We start from the raw sequence: 19,009 nt of genomic DNA, 5'->3' as shown, positions 1-19,009 counted from the left end.
ACTACTTTAGCAATTTTTCCCGCTCAAATAACGGCTATATCATATTTTAAATTTAATTTAAAAATTGGATCCATAAATGAACCTTGACACTTGAGATCATGTTTGACGTTCGCTTAGTCGACAAAAACACCACAGGGGTTGTTCCTATCTGACATTTCTGAAGAGACACGGAAAACAAAACACATCCATAATTTGAGTTTAAACCAAGGGGTGCGACAAAATCTAAATATATATATATATATATATATATATATATATATATATATATATATATATATATATATATATATATATATATATATATATATATATATATATATATATATATATATATATATATATATATATATATATATATATATATATATATATATATATATATATATATATATATACAACAAGTTTTTGTACTTAAACAAACGAAAAACATCAAAAAATTGTGTAAACATGTGTTTTTGTCCTAAATTTAAGCGCTTGGCACTGAAATTGGGACAGAGCTTTAGGACCCTATTTAATTAGTTATAAAAGCGTTTGAGCAGCTTCAAATTGTTACCTGGGATGCTCAAAGTGGTTTATTCTACAAACAGTTGTTACAATCAATTGTTGGCAGCTACCACTACATAAAGTAGGATTCTGAAATATTCTGTTCAAAGATGTAACTAGATTGGTTTTTCAGTCGTGACAGAATTAAACACCTTTACAAACAGGACGTAATGAAATAACAGATTTGTAAGGCAGTTCAACATCAACAAGAATCTACAGTTGAAGCACCAACGATACATAGATATGACAACCATCTAGAAACACTGATACGATTACAACAAGTTCACGGCCAAACGGAATGGATATGAAATGTTTGTTCTCGCTTTGATATCATTGTACTTGATGTTGATATCAATGATTGCGTTCATGTTCGAAACCATGGGTAGGACAAACATCTGCAAATATTTTGCGCAAAGTGAAGCTTAGAAAATTTTCAATCATAGGGAATCATAGGCTGGAAATTGAAAGTGACTATATTTATGGAACCCAACCGCACTGAAGTGACATTTTGGTCGGTTTTGAGTTGGGTATACTAAAAATTCTAGTTTTCAAGCTTCTCAACGGTATTTTGAGCTGATTTCCAACAGAAAAAAATAGCATTATTTGTAGAAATAGTTGTGTTTTGGCTTTCATACAATTTTTGTGTAATAAAAAAGCTTAAACAACTTTAAAATCAATTTTCTCAAAACTGGGATTTTGCTTCTCAACCCCTCAATTCTTAGAAGACTGGTCTAATTTTTTGACTTGTATTGAATGAAAAATTGCTAAAAAAAACTTTAAGGTTGTTACTAATCCTCTCATTTTCATTCCGACTAGAGGCTGGTAACAAAAATATAATAAAATTTTATCAGAACATGATATGCATATCATATTATGTTATAATTTTGTTAGGCTCCGTTATCCACAGAACATAATAAAACAGAAATATAACATAATGTGTTTTATTTCCCTTTGGGATATTTTTTTGTTCTTTTTTAACAACTTTTTAACAAAATAAATAGATAGTTATACATTTCAATGATATACAACATTATCGTATATCGTACAGTGTTATAATTTTGATACTTTGTATCGAACATTATAACTTGTTTTGATATGTTTTTGATAGAATTAAAACACATTTTGTTATGTTTATGTTACTATTCATACACTTTTTGTTATAATTTTAGTTATTTTAACAACATCCTGCATCAAGTTTGTAACAACCTATGTTCGAAAAAACCTTATAACATAAAAACATGTGCTGATATAATTTTATTATGTACCCTTAGTTAGGATGCCAGTCGTTACCACAAGACTGAGAAAGCTTCTTGTCTTTAGGATCATTCATTGGATCAACTTTTGTGATCATTCATATTTAAAAAAAAATAGCTTGATATTTATACTTCTTTGAAATCAGTTTTGTTAAACAAACTTGACAAAAAAGACCAAAAATAGATGTTGTTCTATCGTATTTTCTTCTGTCGGGTGTGGGATCACTGCGTCCATTTGTTAGGACTATTGTGATATACCCAATTACTCTATGTACACAATGTTTTCCAGTAGCAAATGTGCCTCCGGAATAGAGGTTGTTCTAATTCTCTCATCTATTTCTTTAAAGCAAATCGATGAACAATAAAAATCCTGTGAATTTGTGTAGTTATTTTTTTCGCTGCACCGAAGTGGCCTGCGCAAAAGTTTTCAGAAGAAACTAAAAGTTCTTCAAAAAATTTTCATCGCGCAGAAACTCGTTCAATTATTTTGCTGGAATCTATTCAACAATTCTGCAAAAAATCTAATCTGCTCTAAATATATTAATGAACGATGCCACAAAACATCAGTGGGAAATTGACCAAATGATTTGTCATGAATTGCGTTGCGTTGCGTAATAATGAAGTAAATCGTAGATTGTGTACTAATAGCTTCAGTGTTTTTTCATCCTCATAGTCTTCAATCTTATTCCAATTGCTTATGGAGGACTATTTTGTACTGAATAGCCCTCCAAAAAGTGTTCAGAGTAGAGAAGATAAGAAAGCTTCCATTATTAGGTAAGTAACCGTGGTATTGATCTAGTATGTGTTGTTATTGAGTTATGCTTTTAGATTATGATCTTCGGAGTAATGTATCTAGTATAAGTTATTTCTGCTTCATCATTTTCCGAAGATTCTAGATCGACACATTTTTCAGCAATTCACTAAGAACTGGTTCCATAATTTCCTACAGCGATTCTGAATAAGCCAAGAACTTCTAGAGAGTTGAGCTGTAGGAGGCTTAGGCATTGTTCTGAAAAGCATCAAGAAATTCAGCGATGCTTTGTTAGAATATATCAAGAGTTATCGCACGTTCACTAATGATGTGTATGACACAATCCGACTAGTCTCACATGATGCAACTGGTGTTAGTTAATCCATTACTTCTTCCAAATGTTCTTCAAGAACCTTCTGAAAATACTCTCTGGATGTTCCAGAAACTTCTCAACAATTAGTTCCAGAAATGCTCATGGAAATTTGTCCCAGTACATATACAGAATAGGCCGTAGATGTTTTAAGAAACCACACATTGATTCATTCAGCAATGCAATAGAGGATTGCCTCATTAGTTTTTCTAACAGTTAAGGTGATTTTCGAATGAAGCCACACCTCAAATTTTCAAGAGCACAAGACTTGAGAACCAAACAACGCTCCGCGTTAAAAATCTATCCCATTGGTCACCACCAGCAAGCAAGCAAGTTGATTGGTTTTCAACGCGAACGGTTGTCAGGGACTCTCGTCTTGTGCACTTGAAAATTCAAAGTTTGGCTTCGTTTTATAATCACCTTGAAGAGTTTTCGTGTAACAATTCTAAGAGTTAGTTTCCCAGATATTCTGATAATCTTTGTTTTTGTTTTTTTTTCTGTTGAATCATGGATAGGACAACCCTTTGACTGTTCTACCCAGGTATTTTTGTACGTGCGTAGTGTAGGGATAGTGAAAGGCAAGGAATAAAATAATTCAAATTTAAAAATCCTCGATGTTGAAGAAAATATACTGATTCAGATCACAGTAGGCAGTTGTTTCCGAGTATGAAAAGCAGAAGTCAGTTTGTTGGTGTGTTTTGGGGGAAATAAACGTATTTCTGTAAAATGAGTAAAGTGTAGTGTTTTAAATATAAAAAGTATTACCGAAACCGTGTGAAAAATTGGCCTGAGAAAAAGACAGTTTACTACACGTAGTATATGTCCTACTCACTTCCCGCGCAACTGGGATATTGAATTTGAATGTCAGATAGTTAGAAACAATTTTAGTGCATAAACGCTCTCGAAACATCCGAAGAAAGTTAAACGATGTAACTTGCAACACTTTTCACCATGGTAATGAATTTTATCAAGATATTGTTTCCTTTAATTGAGAGAGACGATAATTGAACTTATTTCAAGCGACCCAGAATATGGAATAACTTGCTGCACACTGTACTATTTTAAGTTACTATCAAATTTATCACAAATATCCTAACAATTTTATCATGTGACGTAAGCTCTCAAAATCTAGGCACAAATTTTAATTCAAATGATTATTTTCCTTAGATCCTCCAGCATCGTATTGCATGGGTGTTTGATAAAATTCTTGCTAACTTGGAGGCAGATAACAAGTAATTTTCATGATTAGACGTATTCTGTTATTGATTTTCCAGTAAGGCATGTTCTTTGGATCGGATTTCATTTGTCTGTAATTCTATTTTCCACCGGTCGGCCATAGTCATCATGGTTTAAGTGTTAAAAGTATGATACATTTACAAAAACGTGTTTTGGTTACGAAAACTTTGATAAATCCGTTTTCTCCTTATTTATGTAGCTGAGAAACTATTATGTTTTATGGGACTTATGACGCGGAGCATTTGGTTTTATTTTTGACAGCTTTATTTTCTTCTCTTTGGTATGACGTCCTCACTAGAACAGAGCCTGCTTCTCAGCTGCTCTATGCCCAGAGAAGTCAAGGAAATTTCCATCACAATAAAAACGACCGTGAATCGAACCCAAACACCTTCAGCATGGCTTTGTTTTGTAGCCGTGGACTCTAACCACTCGGCTAAGGAAGGCCCACAGCTTTTGAAAGCTTATACAGGCTTTATGAATGCTGGCACAGAAGTTTAGTTTGACTAACTTTCTTGCATTCAGAATTTTGAAATATAAATTTCATACGAAAAATGGGACATAAGGGTTCGAAATAGATATTTTTACTGCGTGACGTACCTCACGGCTCCCTGTATACACAACATCATAGTGATGAAAACCTCAATCCATTCTATAATATTCCTTACGCTACACTCCCAAGCGAAACGCAAACAGGTGTAAAGTTTAAAAATGTATATTTTCACGAGGAAAAAAGGAAGAGGCGCAATGCTTAATCCCAACCTGCAGCATATCGAAACCACCGTAACATCTAATTCCAGTTTTCAACCCCCCGGTTGATGAGTGCCCTCGCAGGTGGAAAGGTTCCCTCCAGTGTATGACACGCATTAACACCTGACACCTCACTTGAACTGGAAGGTAGTATCCATATTTCAGTTCCGTTAGTATCCGCTCTGCATCGTCAACATACTCATCATCTTCACCAAGGTCTTCGTCGCAACGCCGCCGTTTCCATTCCACACATCACGTAAATTTCAATCTCATTTTTCCGTGAGCTTTATTCAACATATTCCTCCCCCGCCCAACTCCCAGCAAGTGTCATGCATACACTTAAGCTCACCGGTTTTACGACAAACGTACGCCCTCTCTTTCTCCCAGGGCACCTCTATCCCCTGGGCCTGGTAAGACGTGCTCGGAACGCGGAAGAAAAAAATCGTTTTCCCAGGTAAATACTATTAAGCTCCGGGATGGTTCCGCGAGCAGACGTCGTCCTCATATCCATACGTTCTTACGGGATCGGAACAGCAGGGATGCCGGATGATTTATTGCAAAAACTTCCAAATGAACGGAAAAATGTCTTCTACCTCAAAATAAAGATTATTTGACGTCCTTGCTGAATTTTATTAGTTCCAACAAATTTTAAGGCTGGATAACTGCTCTTGCTCTTCTAGACATAGACAAAGCATTTGACAGTGTTTGGCAAGAAGGCTTGATTGTAAAATTGAAAAAATAAATCAACATTCATTGTTAGATAGAATAATCCAAAGTTATCTGTCAAATCGTACACTTCAGGTTAATTATCAGAACTCCAGGTCTGAAAGACCTCCTGTAATAGCTGGTGTTCTTCAAGGCAGCTTTTTGGAGCCAATATTATACAATATTTTCACATCTGACTTACCTGAGTTACCTCAGGAATGCCAAAAATCCTTGTTTGCAGATGACACAGGCCTCTCCGCCAAAGGACGAAGCCTGCGTGTCATCTGTAGTCTATTGCAAAAAAGTTTGGATATTTTTTCTTCATACTTGCAAAAATGGAAGATTTCTCCTAATGCTTCCAAAACTCAAATAATTATATTCCCACATAAACCAAAAGTTCTTTATTTGAAACCTTCAAGTAGACATATTGTCACGATGAGAGGGGTTCCAATAAATTGGTCAGATGATGTTAAGCATCTAGGGCTGATGCTAGAAAAGAATTTAACTTTCAAAAATCACATTAAGGGCATTCAAGCCAAATGTAATAAATATGTAAAATGTCTCTATCCCCTTATTAATAGAAAATCAAAACTTTGTCTTAAGAACAAGCTTTTGATACTCAAACAAATTTTCAGACCAGCCATGTTGTATTCTGTACCAATATGAACTAGCTGTTGTAATACCAGGAAGAAAGCTCTGTAGAGGATTCAAAATAAAATTTTGAAAATTATTATGAAACTCCCTCCATGGTATAGTACTAATGCTATACCAGTTACATAGAATATCGTATGTTGTTAACAAAATGTGTATAAATGCCTAATTTAGTTTCACCAAATTTGGATGATAGTCTATTCTTACACATTACATCACAGAAATGAGTGTAAAGTTTGAAATGATACTAATAAGGAAAAAAATCTATCATCAGCATAAACTGGAGCACAAATTATATAATTTTAAATTGTTTTCCAAAAGTCTTCACAAATTCTGGAACGTCTTTCAAAACTCTTTCGTTTTTCAAAAGTGTCCCGCCCTATTAAAATATCTTCCTACGAAAGACGTGTCTTTCAACCTGGCATCCCTGCCGAAACAGCGGTATATGTAACGTGAGATGACGAGAATTGAGAGCGAGTGCAGCCATCAGCCTTCCACCCCGATTCGTCTTGATTGTGGAAATATTTGCCTATTTGATTATTTGCTGATTTAATTCCACTTACGGAAATTGGCGGAAAACGTAAACCCTTTTCGATGAAGAAACGTTGGTTGAGGAGGTGGCACATTTGACTTTAGCGTTTAGCCTGAGTGGATCAATTTGATGTAATTTTATCGGATGTGTTATCATTTTGCGATAATGAACTTAATACATTTCTAATATAATTCAAATTGAACTGCGTAACACTTGTGAGAAAATGGAAACGACTTTTAGATGTTGAGTAGATTTCAATCGAATATCAAATTTCTTAGATCTGTCCCACGATTGCTTCCCACGGAGCAACGTGTTGAAATACTCACATTCCATTTCCTGAGTACTGTATCAAAAAAAAAAAAAAATTAACAATATTCAATGTTAGCTTGCATTCATAATTAACTTAAAAATGCTGAAAGAAGAACCAGTAATAGCTACCAGCAAAAGTTTTCGCATTGCGTTTGTATTCAGCTTCTAACAGTAATTAAAACGGTTTGCTTCGATCACTCGAATCGTATTAAGTTAATTATTCCATAGTTCTAGCAACCATAAGTTTAAGCTTCTTCTTTTCAAAACGGAGAAACTGTGAGCTTCTTTAACGTTAGTGTTCACCGAGTCGTTTGGTTTACTGCTATACGCAAGCAACGGTAGAGTTCAGTTCACACGTTGTAATCTTAATCTTGGAAAAAAATGGCATCTTACCTATGTACCATAATTCCAATAACTAAGAAAAATATATATCTTTTAGGCAAATTAAAATATAAGCTTAATTATTGCCAATGGCGATGAAACCAGTATAACTCGAAGAAGTAAAAGAGTTTGAAAAAAAAACCATTAAACAACCAATTCAAATCCAAGCATACCGTTGGGAACCCAGAGACGAATCAATCATCAGATTTGAGTCTTTATGCGATATGTGGAGTTCACAAGTATGTTCTGAATGAACGAATCGATTCAATCATTCTCTTGGAGCAATCATATAGCGACAAACATGACGTCCCGCCACATCATAAAAAAAAACAGCAATTAATTAGCTGATCAGCTATTGGGCCACATTTATGAATCCTGCACATCAGCGTTGAAGCAAATAAATTTTTGGTTCGTTCGAAATTAGGCCAAACGGCATTCGGCCAAACGAAATTCGGCCAAACGACATTCGACCAAATGGCGTATGGCCATACGCCATTTCACCAAACGGCCGGACACCCATTTCCGTTACGGCCAAATAAACGATAATCTATGAAATCGGCATCATTTGACAAGTAATAATTCATGTTTCATTATTTATATGTAAAAAAAAACATATTATCGCTCACGAAATATTACTTTCGCCAGCAATCTCAGTTTTGGAACCCGTTGAAATATTGCTCCCGATTGCACTAGTACAATCTTCAAAAGGATGACTCAAAATATTTCCGTGGATTCCTTCACGGATACATGCAGGGATATCCCTTTAAGAACTTTTTTTTTCTCCAGATAATTTTTCAAGGAATTTCTCCAGAGGCTCGTACTCGGCCCCATAAAATATTCCGGAGAATCCTCCAGAAAATTGATCAAAAATAATTCTAAGCATTTAATGGACATTTTATAAAATGCCTACATGGATTACTATAGTAAAATCTCTACGTAAATTCCATCTGTAAAATCTCTTCATCGATTTATCCAGAGATTCCTCCTGGGATTCCTCAAGAACATTCTCCATGGATTCCTCTAATGATTATTCCAAGGATTATTCCAGGGATTTCATCACTAATATATCTGCAGCGTTTTCTTTTGGGATGCCTCCAGCGAAATCTGTTCTTCCTGAGACACCCCCAAGGATTCCTCCAAAGATGCCCGTCCTTCATTAACTTAGATAATATTTCAGTGATTCCTTCAGCAATTTGTTCCAGGCAACCCAAAAGTGATCCTTTTAGTAGTTTACCCAAATTATCCTTCATAAATTCATACAGTAGTTTCTCCAGAGATATCTCTAGGAAAATCTCTACAGGGATTTCTAGAGATTTCATCGGGAAGGTCTACATAGGCTCCTGCAAATATTTCTACAGGGATTTAACCAGGGTTCAAGGGATACCTCTAAGCATTACTTTAGATATTGTTTTAGAGGTTCTTCTAGGGGCTACTTCAAGGATTCCTCCACAAAATTATCCAGGGATTTCTCCAAAAATTTCTTCAGGAAAGATGCTCCTTGAGGATTTTTTTTTTTGGGATAGAAAAATCGGGGAGGAAACCCTGAAGGAATCGTTAGGGTAATTTCTGATAAAATCTTTGGAGGAATTTATAGAGGAATTCTTGTAGCAATCCCGGAAGAAGGTTATAGAGGGCTGGAACGTATCTTTGGAGATATTTCAGGAGCAATCTCTGAAGAATTACCTAGAGTAATTTATGATGAAGTCCCTGTTTGTAGGAAGTTGGAGAGAAAGAGGGAGAGGGCTTCGTAGCCGTGCGGTTAGTGTCACCAGGCATTTAGCCGCATCGTGCTAGGGAGTGTGGGTTCGATTCCCGCCTCAAGCTGGTAAACTTTTCGTGAGGAATGTTTTCCGACAGTGCCACTGGGCGTTGCATGCTAGTCCGTTGTCTAGTGTGGTGCTTCCTTCAAAGGGCATAAATGCCCACTGGAAGCATTAACGTGTAGTGTCCTTTTTAAAGTCTTGGAGGAATTCATGAAGGATTTTTTTAACACTCAGAAAGAATCTATGGAAAATTTTCAAGGAGGTGGGCTACCTGAAAATAAAAAAATTCTTTGAACAATTCATGTAGCTATTTACCTGTAGGTATCCCAGGGAGGAATCACGAAGTGGTCAGCAGAATGCCTAGAGGAGTTCCTTGTGGAATATCCCTGGAGGCACTCCTGATAGATTCTCTGGAACAATTCCTGGAGAAATATCTGAAGAAATGTCAGGAATAATTCCTAGAGGAATCTCGAGAAGGCTAAGAAATTTCTACAAGTATCGTTTGAGGAATTTCTGGAGAAGTATCTGGAGTAATCCTTGAAGGGAATTCTGGAGAAAATCACTGTAAATATTTTTCTGGAGAAACCCTTAGAGAAGCCTCTAAAAGGGTTTTTGGAGAAAAAAATCGCATGAAAAATTTTTGTAAGATTTTCGGGAGAAATCTTTGGAGTAATCTCTGGAGGAATTCCTCAAAAAGCCCCCAAAGGTATCCCTAGAGAAATTCCTGGATAAATCCCTGAGACAATTCTACTGGATGAATCCATGGAGAGCACTCATGAAGGAACTCCTCACGATATCGCTAAAAAAATCCCTGTAAAAATAGTGCTGCAGAAATTCTTGGCATAATCTTTAAAGAAATTCCCTGAAGAACTCCTTGCAATATTTTTTATATTACTGCTGACAGTATTTCTGAGCTATCGGAATCGGTCTCAAAAATCCTGTAGCGAATGAAAATTCTTCCTGGAGAAATCTCTGTCAAGATCGCTAGTGGAATCTCTGGAAATATCGCTGTACGGATTACGGTAGAGATGATGTTGAAGGAGTGTTAACGCGTCAGATTAACTGGCAACCCTATAACATGTATTTTATGATAGAGCAGAAGAAATTGTAAATGTAACACGAAATTATTGCGACACCGAAAATTTCATGCCAATTTTCTTATAATGTTTAGCATCAAACCAAAATTTTGGGGTAGTTTTATACATATAATTACTTTGAAATTCAAAAGAAAAGTTAATCTATGGAGCTTTGAGTGTAAAATTGAAGGCATTCTCGTCTTTGACTGTCTTCCTGCTCTTCCGAATTTCCCGCTTCATTATTGTCCAGTACTGTTCCACCGGGCGCAGCTCCGGACAGTTCGACGGATTCATGTCCTTTGGAACAAAATGGACAGAATTGGCCTCATACCACTCCAGGAAGCTTTTGAAATAATGACATGATGCCGAATCTGGCCAAAATAGCGGAGCTTCGTCGTGCTGCTGCAAGAACGGCAAAAGAAGCTTCTCGAGGCACTCAGATTTGTAGATCGCGCCATTTACTGTGCCCTTTATCACGAAAGGCTCACTCCTCAGTCCGCAAGAGCAAATGATCTGCCAAATGAGATATTTGGAGGCGAACTTTGACATTTTCTTCTTCTTAAATTTGTCGTCCACATCGAACTTCCTCTTGCCAGTAAAAAACTTCAACCCCGGAATTTGCTTAAAATCGGCTTTTATATACGTTTTGTCGTCCATCACACAGCAGCCATATTTTGTCAGCATCTTCTCGTAGAGCTTCCGTGCCCGAGTTTTAGCCGTCGATTGTTGCCGCTCATCGCGGTTCGGGAAGTTCTGTACCTTGTATGTATGTAGTCCAGCTCTCTTCTTTCTTTCTGGACGTAGCTCTGCGACATGTCGATCTTTTTAGCCAAATCAAGGCTTTGCTTTAATTATCCACTTCACCTTTCCCTCCGTCTTTTGGTTCTCCGGTCCCGGTTTTCTTCCAGCTCCTTTGCCAACGTCAACCGCTCCTGGAACCGCTTCAACACTCTGGACACGGTTGAATGGTGAATGTTCAACATTTTTCCCAACTGCCGGTGCGACAGGCCATGAAATTCCAGGTGTTTGGAAAGAATTTGTTCTCTCGACTCGCGTTGGTTCACCTCCATTTTCGTTGAATCGAAAAATACGACTTCGAGTTTGACAGCATGTAAACAATACACATCAATGTGAAAGTGTGCAAAATTTGGTTGATTTCTACCCAATGGTAGAAAAGTTATGCCCTGTTGAATGTGTCGCAATAATTTCGTGTTCGCCCTTTTTTGTAGCGCACGATATGATCGAAGGAGTGCTTGAAGCAGTATTATTAGTCTATATTAAGTGAAGATCAGGGGTTGAAAACCGGGCTCACTAGGCTCTACGGCGAACCCAGTTTCCAGGAGGTTGCGAAAGCTGGAAGGGTGCGCTGGGCAGGGTATGTTGCAAGACTACCGGTCAACAATCCTGCAAAGATAGTGTTCCCGTCGAATCCGGTTGGCACAAGAAGGCGGGGAGCACAGCGAGCGAGGTGGCTTGATCAGTAGACTGGCCCTTAAACAAAAAAGTTGTAAAACTTAACGGGGCACCCCCTAGATATGAGCCTTAGGGTAAGAAAAACGCTCTCTCAAAATTTCAACTCAATTGGTTGCTCCACCAGCTGGCGCAATCGTTATGGAGTTTGTATGGGATATTCGTCTCAAATATATTGAAAACTGACCCTATGTCACTGTTTCGTTCCGTATACTAATTGTTCGCGTTCAAATAAGCCCAGAATGACAAATACACTAGTTGATACCCTAATGAACATAATTGCAGAAGGGTGTATCTGGATTTAATTTCATTTTCATTACTTTTTCAGTTGTTGAAAGTTAGGCTTAGATCAGCACTCCCGTACAGTCACTTATATGCGACATGTGCCTCAGCTCGCCCAGCGTCATAGGTGGCTATGATGCGCTAAGTGATTACCTCCACGCTATTTTGAAGAAATACAAGCAGTATTGCATGATATACTTCAGATGGTTAAAACACCAACTTTATTAATTTTGATCGTGGTACAATCTTCTACAACATTCTTCGCTATTATATCAAGTAGTGTTTTGACATTCTGGGTCCAATTGAAGCGATCATCAATTTTCCTGAACCAAACAGTAGATGATGTGCTATTGCTCATATGTTTGAGCTGAAAATTCCATATTAACTTCAATTCAAATGCGCCAGCTCATGGAACGACCAAATGAGCTGAATTTTTCAGAAAGGCTTCCTTTAACCTTAAGAAATAATCCTAGGGGGTGCCCCGTGGAATCATACAACTTTATTTTTCTCCCATACTGAGCTGGGCCAGTCTATTGATCAGGTGCAACAAGATCTGGAGAACGTGGGCCAAAATCGAAGTTGGAGAGACACAGCCATGGACCGAGTAAATTGGCGTAACATCGTTAACGAGGTTTTATCAAATTATTGATGTAACACCAACTAAATAAATAAATAGCCCTTACAAACATAGAAAAAATGGTAAAATCGAACCAAATTCTCTTGGATAGTTGAGTTGTTAATAACTTTTCAATACAGTCCTCACAGGTAACCATCGCATAGGTATGCTGATGAGTTTCATCAGAACATCGCGTTTTCACGTCCACTGCTACAGACATTGCATTGGCACGGAGGGAGTTCAGTTCCCACGTCCAACTTGTAAATGCGTTTGCTCTCGAGTTCCAACAACGAGAGAATACATTTTACCTCACGCTGCTGGTCCTAGAGGCAAGTATAACACCTACAGTTGCATAATGCAAACGTAACTATTTTGTAGAACCGGCAGAGCTTAACCCGATCCTACGCCAGGCGCGGATAATGGATTTAAACGATGAGCGCACATCCATTTTCTCACCCCATAAATCTAATGCGGATGCTTGTTGGAAGGGAAAGGATGAATTTATCAGTGCACTGCACTAGATATGGCGAGGATATTTTTTTAAAAGATAACACCTACGTGGAAAATCATATTTGCAAGAAAAACATGATGGGAGTTTTCCACTTATATTACCTGATATGGCACCAAATGTATAATGATATCCATAGATAAAATGGTTTTGAAACTTTTCCTCGAATTCGATTCCCCGAACGCAATTTCTCCGAATAATTCGTTTCCGCAAAATGGTTTTTGCACTCAAAATTGTCATAACTATTAGACGATAGCTAGAAGCTTCTGTAGGATTTTTGTCCAGTTTTATATTGGTACAACCTTGGCATTATTTCATTTGTCAGGAAGATATGCGAACTCAAAACATTTGTTAAATATATCAACCAAGAATGATAAGCTACTCTCATTGAAATTGTGCGTGCGTTCAAACTGCTTTTCCGCAATTAGTTATTAATAATTTGTTGTCCTCTTTCAAGGCCGGAATTGGTTCCTGAGGTTTTTTTTTATAATTTTAGATAATTTCTAAACGGGCCAGGGTCCACTCGAGAATCTTTTTTCATTTTTTTTGTTTTTTAATTCGTTTTTTTTTCATGCAGATTTTGCCAAATAGTTTTGATAGCAGGATCGCAAGTGCGTTGAAATTGCCTTCTTCTCGCGTTGTTAAGACTGATCAAGAGTTTTAAATCATCGTCTTCGGATTCGAATTTAACTTCACATTTAGGTATTGAAATGTTCCTTGCTTCAACAATGGAATTTGTTAAAGTTCCGAGAGTATTGTCAATTCAACGGTATGCAATTTTGCCCCATTCTTACCCCTAACGAAGGAGATGCGGGTAATCCCCAACTCATTACGTCAATGCGTTAACACATTTTGTCTGCACTATTTTTCCATCGAAATACATTCCTTGACACCTTTGATCCCTCCAATCCGTTTCACCACAATCAAAGTTCACTGACACTAAATCGTAATAAATACCTTGTAAATCAGCCGATATTCCATGCACCAGCTCCACACGTGTCGCTCTCGAAACCACTCTCTAGTCCAAAACCAGCAAACAAACAGCAAATCTTCCCAACCCAAAACACTACCACCCTCACTTTGTCACTTCTTCGATTATTTTTTCACTGCCCCGATCCCGGGTCACGTCGTCGTCCCAATCAGTGGGCGGTGTAGTATTTCATATTTTTCAATCACTCAACACAGCCACAGGACAGGGCGACAAGACCTCCATCAGAGCGAGTTGGATTCCTTAATTCTTGTTCGCTGCCGCTCTGCACTGGTAAGGAAGCAACCACCCTCCCCCTGCGCGCAATAATCCGATCAGCAATTATCGAATTACAACACCAACTGCTGTTGTGTATGTACGTAAGGACCTTTGCACTTTGCTTCACGGTATTCTTCTCTGCTTGATGTCGTTTTTTTTTCGTAATTTCTTCCTTCACAAACAATCCGGATGCAGTTCGGAATTCAGACGGTCGGTGTTACTTTTCTTTTGGATTTCACTTGGGTTCAGCACGGTCCGGTTGATATTTCTTTTATTACACTTTGGAAAGGAAGATAAAACTGCATTAGATTGGTTGATGAATCACTTTCAGCTTGTACTTCGCTGAGATGTTTGTTTGAGTTTGGTCGAACAGCACAGGATATTATTATTGCAGTTTTCTGAAAAAGTATAAATCAAGCAAACCATTTTTTTCTTCCAGTGCAAGTACGCTATACTATGTGGGTCAAACAGTCGTAGTAGATAATGCACAGCTATTCAGCAAGACACTGCTAAGACTCGTGAGTTCAAATCTCTCTCGTCGAGGTTAGGGAAAGAAATTTTCTCGGCTTCTCAGGGCATAGAGTATCTTCGTGCTGTTAAACGATGTGCAATTGCAAATATGGTCATTTGGCAAAGAAAACTTAAAATTGATAACTGTGAAAAAGTAATCTGAGAAACTGGCAACGTTCCAGTTGAGAAGAATGAAGGAAGAAGGCGACGCTTTCGTTGATGATCCTGATCTCAAGCAGCACAGATTCAACTCAAGAATAAAAATATCGCTTGAAACACATAACAGTTTTCAATTGTTCAAAAAAAATATTTACAATTGCACTTCAAAGCAGCGCAAAAAGCATTGTTTGCAACATTTTGTGTCATAATGAAATTTCTCATTTGTTGCAAAAAGGTAAGGAGAAAAAAATAACAACAAAAATAAAATAAAATTCAACCTAAAAATCCTAAATGTTCTCCTCAGGTATTTTTGGAGAATTCCTGAAAACCTCGGGTTATATTTTTTATAGAAATAAGAGAAAGGGTAATTGGAAAACTACCCAGGTAACCAATAAGCATTTGAATAAGCCGCCTAGTAGAATGCTTATAGCACTTTATCTGCTTTATGTTTTATTTGAGCAGTTTGATTGCTTAGCTGTCTTAAATCAGCAGAAGCATTGCTATCTAAAATCACTCTGTTGTAAATCAGCTTTTTCACTGCAAGATGTGTTTTCGTTCTTGAGCACCTGAAATGCTAGTTTGTTGCTGTACGAGTGTCAGAAAGAAGAGTACAGATTATATATTACTGATCATATAAGCATTCTGTCTCTCTCATGCCTATGCCTAGTGTGTGGGATGCTCTGCCATCTGATGAAATAGAAGGAATATTGAAAACAAGCAATATTGCTATTGGAAAAAGCAGCGTGTAAATACTTTTCGTTTTCTCACGCACGCGGGTTCTGCAACAAAATAATTCCGCCTGATTTAAGAGCCCTACAATGAAATAAAATTATTTCCTACTATGATTTGTACATCAAATTCAATTTCAATAATATGCGTCGGCATCAAGCTCACTGAAGCAAATTCTGCATCCAACTCCTAAATCTGCTCTGGAACAAATCAACGGGTGTAGCTTAGGTAGGCTATTAAATCGACGCTGAGCAATGAATCGTCTGTGGGTTAATCTGTAGAGCGGAGCATCATCATCAGTTCACCAGTTCGTGATTTCGAATCGCAATCTAGGAAAATTCAACAAAAAACTGCACCACAACAACAAAACAAATCAAAGAGAGCAACGGTGACAGAAAAATAAAGGAGAAAGAGAAGGAGATCAACAGTATTTTTGTTTTGTTTTGCTCTTCACGGGTGGCGTTACTTTTTTCTTGACAGCAATATGCAACGTTTCTGAAGCAGTAGCATCAAAGCAGCCCGTTATTTCGCCAAAACCTGCATTGGCGAAGCACTAAAGGCAGCTATGGACCTGAGAGAGAGGAGACAGCTCACTGATAGCTGGCATGTTTTCTAGCCTTCTTTGACTTATGTTTTCAATTGTTGGGTAGTGCACAACGGTCAGATGAACTTTTTTTGGTCAAAATCGTATTTACTTCATGTTGTTTGCTATGAAAAAGGATATGGATACAAAAAATCAATAGCAGTTTGCCAACACACAACTAAATTTAGGTATTCTACTTTTTAAAACGTGATAGCATCGAAAAACACCTACAAATTTTCAATTACGTTTACTTGAATTTTGACGCTTTTTCACGTTCTGCCCTCCGAATGTGTTGGTTTTCCAGTGACAGTTGATGACAGGTTCCCTTGACTTTTGGGAGCTCGCAATCTAACCCAGCTGTCTCCTCTCTCTCGGCTATGGACCTATGCACGAGTTCACTATCTGACGTTTTAGCGGTGCCGTGTTATTTACGTGACCATGGCAACGAGTGAATTCGGCACCGCTCAAACGTCAAATTAGTGAACTCGTGCATCGGTCCATAAGTTAAAAGAGCATTTAATGCATTGCCGTGCTGACGCATATAATGCTGGATGAATGCAAGTTGAAATGCTTATTGGTTACTTGGGTAATGTACTAGTTCCTGCTTGAAGTTTTGAAGAACCTACTTGAGAAATCTTTGAGAGGGACTACTAAACTAATAACTTGATAAAATTCTTAAATACAGTGTGGTGATGTTTACTAGAGAAAAACCAGAAAAAAATAACATGCAAGAGTTTCTGGAACAAAAGATATTCTTAGAGCATTTTTTAGATCTGATGTATATTTTCAGGATTCCCATAGGCTAGAAGAATAACTGATGAAATCTGAAGAGATTGCGTGGAATTTCTTCACAGATCGCTTGGAGATATACCAGAATAAATCACTGGAAGAACTACTGGAGAAAAGAGTTTTTGAATATGTTCATCAAGAAATCATTAGCAGAATTCCTAAGGAAAATGAGATGGGGTATCTGAATAACTGGCGGAGTCATGAAGTTTCTAGGAATCACACCAGGACTCATCAGCAGGGGTTTGCCAAGTATTCTTCTAAAGTTTTGCTTTGATCACCTAAGGATTTTTCTCGGAACTGTCATGAAATCCCTTTTCTTCAAGGATTCTATTGAAATATTTTGAGAATTTTATCAACAAAATCCAGCAAGATTTTAAATCTTCGAAATGTTTTATGGAATATCAGGAGGTAAATAAAATAAATAATTTGATTTCAACTCAAATTTGTACCCGCTGACAGATATGTGCATTTCGTACTGAACTGCAGGCCGTTTCCAGTTTCGCTTGTATTATGTCCCAGAAAGAATGGGCACGACATTACCATACCGCAAAACTCAAATATTACGGTTTTAGCACCATTTTCTTAGAAATTGTTTTTATTTTAAAAATAGTAGACCTTGGAAATTTGACGTCTTAAGTAACAATTTTCAGCATAAAACAATGAACAACTTTGCCGAAGAAACCATACACCTAAAATGCCATTGGACCGAAATTACAAATATGAGCCATTTATGCGAATAACACAAAAAAATATGACTTTATCTCAAAACATCTGTCTCATTAAAAGGATCATTTTTGCTGAAAACACCAAACATATATCTCTTCATTCCGAAAAATCTTAGGTTGTTTACTCGTTTTTTTCGATTCTGCCCCAGTGTGTACCGCCATTTCTTTACCATTTTGTGAAATATTTTCTAGCAAAGTCAGATAAAAATCCAAACAAAAATTCTTGTGGAACATCTTAAATACAATGTACATGAACTCACGACATCGATGGTTTTTGATAAAAACATTTATCGCTAGTTAAGTTTCAACAAAACACAAAAGTAGGGCCTGTGCTGGCTAAATATGAATTGATTTTCTAAAACCAAACAAAATTTTCATAGCAAGCATTTGAAATGCCTCAATGAAAATTATGAAAATATGTATTTGTTTGAAAAAATATTGTGATTCTCATTATCAAAATCGTTCTCATACTTTCTGGGACCCCCTATACTAGATTTGTTATCTAGTATGCAATACTAAAGTCGACGTCATAATACGCCTACCTTATTGAGATTTTTTTCTAGTAATCCCATTACGGATACTTCGAGACATTTCTCAAGAAATTTCATCAGAATATGTTAATCTGACAAAATCTTTAAACTTGAAGATTCCTCTTGTGATTTATTCAAAGGTATTTCCAAAGGTTCTTTTATGCAATTTTTCAGAAATTCCTCCAGAAAATTTCTTCGACATTATAAAAGATTACCAAGAAAATATATTAGGAATATCTAATATGCACTCAAACATTTTCCGGGATTCCTTCAAAAATGTTTCCTTAAGAAATTAGCAATTTTTCATGCAAAAAGGTTTTGAAATTTGACTGTTGAAAATTAGTTATTTTACTGAAGTTGCGAAAATTACTCATCTGTAGTTTTATTGAAATAATACACAGTTTTATTTTTTTCTTTCGAATGCCGTCAAAAGATGGGTATTATGTTTGTCCCAATCAGAGATGTTCACAATCAGAGATGGCTTATTTTTACAAGAAAAAGAACATTATACTTAAACCTCGATTCACGAAGTTCTTTTTTACATG

General features: G+C 36.9%; 1 protein-coding gene across 4 annotated transcripts in view; it reads right to left on the bottom strand.

The window, feature by feature from the left end:
- LOC5575298 (toll-like receptor Tollo) overlaps window positions 1-19,009 on the bottom strand; it is a 476,821-nt gene that overhangs the window by 449,289 nt on the left and 8,523 nt on the right. For 3 of the 4 annotated variants that reach the window (XM_021847153.1, XM_021847156.1, XM_021847157.1), the window contains exon 2: window positions 14,151-14,837. The gene's annotated coding sequence lies outside the window, so the exon portion shown is untranslated. The remainder of the gene's footprint in view (window positions 1-14,150; window positions 14,838-19,009) is intronic. The other variant, XM_021847154.1, reaches the window with a different exon arrangement.

This window comes from Aedes aegypti, chromosome 2 (assembly GCF_002204515.2).
Source record: "Aedes aegypti strain LVP_AGWG chromosome 2, AaegL5.0 Primary Assembly, whole genome shotgun sequence".
NCBI lineage: Eukaryota > Metazoa > Arthropoda > Insecta > Diptera > Culicidae > Aedes > Aedes aegypti.
The sequence above is the reverse complement of the archived record's forward strand: the minus strand, read 5'-3'. Positions and strand labels throughout refer to the sequence as shown.